Source organism: Sarcophilus harrisii, chromosome 1, assembly GCF_902635505.1.
Source record: "Sarcophilus harrisii chromosome 1, mSarHar1.11, whole genome shotgun sequence".
Classification (NCBI taxonomy): Eukaryota; Metazoa; Chordata; class Mammalia; order Dasyuromorphia; family Dasyuridae; genus Sarcophilus; species Sarcophilus harrisii.
The window spans coordinates 613,887,998-613,896,442 of NC_045426.1; the positions used below are offsets into that span (position 1 = coordinate 613,887,998).

The window sequence follows — 8,445 nt, forward strand, 5'->3', positions numbered from 1 at the left end:
TTAGCCTTTGTTGTTTATCTTATATTTCTTTTGGTTCTTATATGTCAAATTTTCTGTTAATTTCAGGTCTTTTGCAACAAATTCCTGAAAATCTGGCAATTCATTAAGTATCATTTTTCCATTCAGAAATATGCTTAACTTTATTGGGTATGAGATTTTCAGCTGCAACTCTAATTCTTTTGCTCTTCTAAGTATATAGTTGTTTTTTTAAAGAACTATGATCTTTTAATATGGCTGTTGCTAGTTTTGTGTGTTTCTAATTGTGACTCCCTGACTCCACTGTATTTGAATTTTTTAGTGTTACTCATAATACTTTTTCTTTGATCACCTGGAGAGTTGAGAATTTGGCTATAGTGTTCTTATAGGTTTTCATCATTGGATAGCTTTTAGGTGGTGATTGGTGGTTTTTTTTTTTTCCCTATTTTTACTTCCCCTCTTGTTCTAATGCTTCAGGGCAATTTTCTTTTATTATTTCTTGAATTATTGTATCAAGATTCTTTTTTGATTAAAACTTTCAAGTAGTCTGATTATTCTGTTTTTTTCTTCTTGATATGTTCTCCAAATCTATTGTTTTTCTTACGATATGTTGATTATCAGCTTAGTACTTAGCAAATATATCATTTAATCCTTTTGACAATCTTATTATTATCCCATTATGCCAGTTGAGAAAACAAACAAGCATAGGTAAGAATGTGTAAATGTGTGTAGACATATTTATATACAGATATATGTATTATGTGAAAAATTATTTTTAAAAAGTAGCAGAACTGATATTTGAACCAATGTCCTCTGACTCTATATCTTAAAGCCTTTGCTGTACTATATTTTTACTCAACAAAATTATATTATCTACATTCTAAGTTCTATTGTTTTAAAAGCTGATTCTTCCTTTTTTTTTGAAAAGATAACTACATTTTAAACTGTAGGATGGCATACAAAAAAAAATAAACTTTTTTTAATGTATCTGTTTCAAACCTCAGTTGTGTTACTCACTAATGGCCAGTATGACCTTGGGCTAGTATATAAATTCTCTGTGTCCACTTTCTTCATTTGTAAAATGATAGCATTAGAGATCATTCAAGCTAGATGACTGTTAAATTCTCTTCTGGTTCAAAATCTTATAAACACTATTATTGAAACAATGCCATAGCCTTAGTTAGGTCAGATGAATCATTAAGTACTTTTATAGGGTCTATTTTTCTGGTTTGAAGCTGATTGTGGAATGGTACATTATTAAGCCACCCACGTCTTTATTCAAAATATCTAAGTGTCAGTTGATAATTACAATATTGTCAAAGATGGTTATGCAGAAACTCTCCTTAACACCATGGATGATCCAAATAGTTTATTGTGAATCAGGATACTGGTGAAATAGGAAGGTTTGAACTAACTTCCCCCTTTCCACTCCCACAGCAGAAACTAGGGCTATTATGAGCCTCCAAGTTATCACTTATCTGAACAGCTTGCTTTATCTTTGCCCCAGGGTGAACTGATCTGGGATCCAGTTTGAGTCTTCAGGCAAGAAATATATAAGGCCAACTCTAAAATGCTGTCATGTAATAAGGCTTTGTTATGTCAGAGAATTTCCTTAGCCTTCTAGCCAGAACTTTTGACTTCCTTTGAACTGTTTCTTTGGAGGTATTTGAAGATGGTTTTATTGAAAGCATTGTTTATCAAAACCCTGAGGCTCTGAGTGACCCATTGTTTCCAATACTGAGACATAGGTCTTGCCAAAAGAAACAACATTCTCTGAATTCATTCTTTAGGCCCAGGAGAGATGTTCAGTGCTTATAAAATACTAACTTTTTGTCATTTCCCCCAGAAAATGAATATCACATCTTCATAATCCTAAATGCAGAACTATTACTGATTCCAAGGGAAGAGATAGTCATGTAGCTACTAAAATGTTTACCAGATACTTATTTTGAAGGCAATTCAACTCATCATGAATTCATATGTCATTTATATTCTGCATCTCTCTAATCTTCTAGCCTCATTAAAACAATTGTCAATACTGCTAATTTCATTTTCGTATCTCTTAAGTGTGGTCCCTTTCTCCCACTTTAGAGCAAACTCATAACTTCCTCTTTAAAAACATTTCATTGTTTTAATCATCTAAGATTCAACTTCTTGTCCTCTCACTTCATCCAGCCCCAATTGAAAATACAAGAAAAATAATTTCTTTTATAAACTTGTATAGTCAATAAAAATACATTTCTACAACAAATTAGCCATGTTGAAAAAAACTGAATTATCTCACTATGCACTCTGAGTCCTTCATTTCTCTAAGTGCTTTGGAATCCTGACTGGTCACCTTACTGATAAAAATTCAGTCCAATATTATTCCATTATATTTATATTTCAAAACTTGTTCATCTTTACTGTGCTCCACTTTTTTTCTGATGAGACAGACATTTCCTTCTGACCTTCTAAGCTGTCTTTGGCTGGAAAATTGTTTCTCCTTTTGTAGGTTCTGCCTCTCCAGAATTTGTTTTGAGACATAACTTAAAGATATTCAGAGGGGTTTTAGAGAGAACTCAGTCAAGTCCCTGTCTTTTCCCTTACCATCTTAACTCTACCTCGCTGGTATGACCAAATCTTTTTTTTTTTTTTTTTTTTTTTTTTTTGTGTGTGTGTGTGTCTTGCCAAAGTGACTTTTGGTGATTTTTTTTAAGTGACTTGCTCAAGGTAACCAGCTAGTAAGTCTAAAGTGTTTGAGGCTGGATTCGAACTCAGGTCCTCCAGATTCCAGGGCCAGTGCTCTTTCCACTGCACTATCTAGCTGCCCACATATGACCAATTCTTGAAGAAACTATGCTTATACTTTATAATCATCTGTTCTGTAACCATCTTTTAACAATCCACTCTAAACTATCCCCATGAATAGAGTTCAAGATCACAATGGTTTATAATTTGTAGACTTTGTTCTATTTTTTTTTTCAGTTTTATGGTAACTCTACTATTCCCCACCAATATTGTTGCAACAATTAATTCTTCCAGTTCTTTTGATAGTAGTGGATGGAGTTTATTTATATGAAGACTGGTTGTTTAATCTACAAAAGAGAAGATTTGATGGGTCATAGACATTATCTTCCATTTTTGAAAGTTTGTTCTGACTCCAAGGAGCATAAGTAAGACCAATGAGTTAAAATAAGAATGAGGTAGAATTTAGCCTCTTAAAAGAATAATTCATGAGGTTCAGAGCTACCCCAAAGTGGAATAGTCTTCCTTCTGAGGGATGGAGTAAACCATCTCTGGAAGTATTTAAGAAGCAGCAGGATGATGACTTTTGAGGGATTCTGTCAAGGGAAATAATTGATTGAGCAACAGAACAGTTCTTGTAGTGCAGTCAAATATTCAGAGGAAGTTCTTTTGTGGAAAATATTAATGAAGATCACTAGCTGATTCTCAGGAGATTAGGGCCTACTGAATCCTGATTTAATATTAGCATCATTATAGCAGAGGCAACAGAAGAGGGGATTAGCAGCAGGATGTGCTGTGACATTAAGTCTCAAATGATGATCCAATTAGGTGTTCTTTTAATGATCAGATTATTATATCCAGATATCCATCAGATACCATATCTTGAGTCATCAAAGCATCTTTCTAATGCTTAAAAATGCAATTAACTCTGATTATGCTTTTGCTTATAACTGATACTCTGCATTGTCCAAATAGTTATCCTAGGTTAGTTTTAGTATGTGTGGTAAGGCTGACATTCTTTTTTTTCATTTTTCAAGAACTCCTGAAGAAGCAAGCAATATTTTAGTATCAAAACCACTAACATTTTAGTTGTAACCTCTGAACGTGACATTATCTGAGCAAACATTTTGATTTTGTTTATCAAAATACTTCAGTTTTCTAGCTGGACTTGGAATTATTGGTTCACTATAAGGTTTCCAATCAGCAAGGCAGAATTCTCCATATTTGTTAATATAGGGGAATGCTTGGAGTAAATATGGTGTTTCATCTAGTGATTTACCAACAGGAAGGTCATTCATTGTAATTTGTCATAGGATTTGTTTATCATCAATAACTAGAAGGCCTGACCTTGGTCCTCCAGATAACTCCATAATCTTTTGAAATTTGGTGTGTCAAATATGAAAAAAGTAGAATCTTTATTAGCCCAAGGCCTCCTTGTTTCTGAGAGGTATAATCCATGCTAAATGGGTAAACTGTGGATCAATGGAGCATGCAACCACTTCCACTATTTATGGGATTCTTCAATTCTTTCACCAAAAATGATAATTTAAGTAGGACACACAAAATTGAAGTCAAGTATATAGAAGAAGAAAACCAAATATTTTCCTTGATAATCAGTTAATTTGAGTTCCTTAAATTCTCCATTTATCACAGGTGTCCTTCCCAATAAAGTACTGACTTCAAAATTTTGTCTTTGTTGAAGTGCAGGGAATGGTCCGACACTGGCATGCAGGCCCCTTCTCCTGGGTATGCTTGAGGCATAGAAGTGGCACTTGGACTTGGGGGCCCATTCTGGTGCTACTCAGCAAGCTACTTGGCCATCTAGCCCCTTATGGATGCAGTTCATAGCTTTAGCACCAAGAGCAGCAGCGTAGACTCCATCAGCCTGCCTATGGTGGCTCAGCCAATTGAATCAGCCTAACTCCTCCAAAACCACACAGGGGAAGCAGCTCTATATGCCCGCTTTCCATCCAGCCCTTTTGGATGCAGGACTGGGAATTGCAAACAAAACAGTTGTGCTCTGGGTCTGGATAGAAGTAAACAATTTGGAAGGTAGGTTCTTATGGCTACTGTACAACAAATTAATTAATTTATTTTTTTAATAGCCTTTTATTTACAGGATATATGCATGGGTAACTTTACAGCATTAACAATTGCCAAACCTCTTGTTCCAATTTTTCACCTCTTACCCCCCCACCCCCTCCCCTAGATGGCAGGATGACCAATAGATGTTAAATATATTAAAATATAAATTAGGTACACAATAAGTATACATGACCAAAATGTTATTTTGCTGTACAAAAAGAATCAGACTCTGAAATATTGTACAATTAGCTTGTGAAGGAAATCAAAAATGCAGGTGTGCATAAATATAGGGATTGGGAATTCAATGTAATGGTTTTTAGTCATCTCCCAGAGTTCTTTTTCTGGGCATAGCTGGTTCAGTTCATTACTGCTCCATTGGAAATGATTTGGTTGATCTCGTTGCTGAGGATGGCCAGGTCCATCAGAACTGGTCATCATAGAGTATTGTTGTTGAAGTATATAATGATCTCCTGGTCCTGCTCATTTCACTCAGCATCAGTTCGTATAAGTCTTTCCAGGCCTTTCTGAAATTATTCTGTTGGTCATTTCTTACAGAACAGTAATATTCCATAATATTCATATACCACAATTTATTCAGCCATTCTCCAACTGATGGACATCCATTCAGTTTCCAGTTTTTAGCCACTACAAAAAGGGCTGCCACAAACATTCGTGCACATACAGGTCCCTTTCCCTTCTTTATGATCTCTTTGGGATATAATCCCAGTAGTAACACTGCTGGATCAAAGGGTATGCACAGTTTGATAACTTTTTGAGCATAGTTCCAAACTACTTTTCAAAATGGTTGGATTCGTTCACAACTCCACCAACAATGCATCAATGTCCCAGTTTTCCCGCATCCCCTCCAACAATCATCATTATTTTTTCCTGTTATCTTAGCCAATCTGACAGGTGTGTAGTGGTATCTTAGAGTTGTCTTAATTTGCATTTCTCTGATTAATAATGACTTGGAGCATCTTTTCATATGACTAGAAATAGTTTCAACAAATTAATTTAATTCTTAATTTCAGATCTTAGATCTTGAGCTGGAAGTGACCTTAGGAATTATCTAGTTGAAGATTCTCATTTTATAGATGGGGAAACTGGAGGTAGGAAAGCAGCGAATCCAGATCTTCTGACTTTCTGATTTCCATATTAGTATTTCTTCCATTATACTCTATGAATCCAATTTAATGAATACTGTGCAAGCAACTACTGGAAATATTTGGCTAAATAAAAGTGTGGGTTGATTTGTATCAAAGACAGAATATATAACTAGCAGGAAACATAGAGGACAAATAGGCCAATTACTTCATTGTGCAGGTGAGGAAATTTAGTCAAGGGCAGACAAGAATCTGTTATACAAACACATAAAATTAATGACTATCCAAGTAAGGATTCAAACCCAAGTCATTTAACTTAAAAGTCAGTCACCAAACCATGCGGAAAATGTTAAACTAGTAATCATGGTACTTAAATGGACTTTTTAACCTTTTCAAGACCCTGCACTGATAATATTCTCTGAGAAGCGTGTTTTATGAATGATTTTGTGAAGAAATGATCCAAGATGTTTAAATCACAAAGAAGGGGACATAAGGAGGGAACTCATCTCCCCAGAGAAGAAAACTCCTCTGACTTGTAACCTGGGCCTAGAGAGATTTATTTGCTCACTAGGTTTCTTCTCAGCCTTGAGTCTAGAATGTTCTTGGGAAACTAAGGACACAAGATGTAAACAAAAACAAAGTTTGAGATTCTTATTTTTTTCTGGGAGGGCAATTTCTGGAAGAATATGAGAAATTTTCAAAAAAAATTAAAAATTAGTTTAAGCCTAGGATATGGTTCTAATGAGTCAGAATAAAGAGGAAGATTAGATAGTTCTTGTCAATAATCTCCAGAAGTGCTTGATAAGACTATAAAATCCTTGCATTTGAGTCTGGAAGAGACTATATAATTTTACCTGTTCATTTTAAAGATCAATAAAGTGGTTCTTGGGAAGGTAAAGAAACTTAGCCACCATCATACATGTAAGTACTACAAACAGATATTTGAACTCAGGACTTTTAATTCAAGATCCAATGTTCCTTCCTTATATTATAGTATCTTACCTGAGACCTTGGGGAAAATGCCTTCTTATCTATTGAAGTTTTTCCCTGCATGTATTTATTTGCTTGTGATATGTAATAAACGTTTTTTAAAAATTTTTTCAAAAGTAGAGGGGAAAAAGAAACATAGAACTTCATGTAATGGGGTAGGGCAGACTAGTACTGTGAGAAGAGGTAATTATATAGATAAATAAAAAGTGGCACCATTGAGTCAAATTCTGAGATTTTGAGGAAGAGAACCAATTGTGTAGAGAAGCAGAGCAAGATTCGGGCCTTATGGCACTTGTTGCCTTTGAAGGACTATATGTTGTAATATTTTTGACCTTGGCAACATCTAACAAATGGAATATTTTTAGCTATCTAGATGGCAAATTTGTTGCCCATTTGTTTAGACTGTTAAAAAAGCAAAAAGTCCAGGACATATATAATTTAATTTAATCACTTCATGGCCAGATTGACATGTCTCATTGTTCAGATCCATCAATAGTTCAAGTTTTATGACTCCAGTTCTCTTTTCATCTATTTACTGAAATGGAATCATTTGGGTTCTACCTTCTCTCTCTCTCTCTTTTTCTCTCTCTCTCTCTCTCTCCCCATGTTTTTACATTTTCCTTATGAGGATTTTATAGAATGATACTCCTAGATACAGTGAACCATATAAGTCACTCACCAAACAGAGGATCAAGAGAGTTCTCTTCCAATATTTGAAGGGATGTCATGGGAAATTCAAGGAGATTTCATCTAACTCCTGAAGTGACAGAGTTATTAATGCTCTTGGATATATTAGGGTAATAGATTGATCAGTAAACTCAGAATCAGAAAGACTTGGATTTGAATCCTGCCTCTAACACATTTGACATAAATGAGTCACTTAAGTTCTTTGAGTTTTAATTTTCTCACTTATGAAATGAGGATAATTAATATCTACAGTAATTACCTTACTGGGTTGTTGTAAGGATCAAATAAGATAATTCATGTAAAGCACTTTGCAAAATGTAGAGTACTCTATGAATGTCAGTTATTGTTAATAAATTCTTGTTGAGTGAAATTGAATTGAATCAGTGAGGCCACCCAGGATCATGCAAGCTGTCAAACACCACCATTTGGGAGCTGGGCATGCTTGCCTCTGTAATAAAAAAAAGAATTGAGCTTCCAGAAAGCAGCTTGAGTTCAGGCTAAACATCAACTCTGTGACAGAGCCTGTAAGTTATGCTCTGAACTGTTACAGAATCTTTTGCTTGAGATTCTTCAATTGGTACCACCATCATCACCACTATCATTACTGCCACCATCACCACTACTACTATCATCATCAGTAAGTGTTTATTCAGGACCAATCATATGCCAAGCATTGTGCTAAGTCCTGAGAATATAAAGAAATGGAAAAATAGGTTCTGCTTTCAAGGAGTTCTCTGTACTGATTTTAATCTTTGAATCTTGGAACTTTATATTTAATTGGGTAATTTCCTGACCTGGCTTTTGGATTATATCTTTTTTCCCACTTATTAACCTTCTTAGTCCCTCACCAAAGCTTAATTGGAAAGGAAAGGGAAAT

At 34.8% G+C, this 8,445-nt stretch overlaps 1 pseudogene; it reads right to left on the reverse strand.

The window, feature by feature from the left end:
- Nucleotides 1-3,788: 3,788 nt before the first annotated feature.
- LOC100915407 lies at nt 3,789-8,182 on the reverse strand (annotated as a pseudogene).
- Between the last annotated feature and the right edge of the window lie 263 nt (nt 8,183-8,445).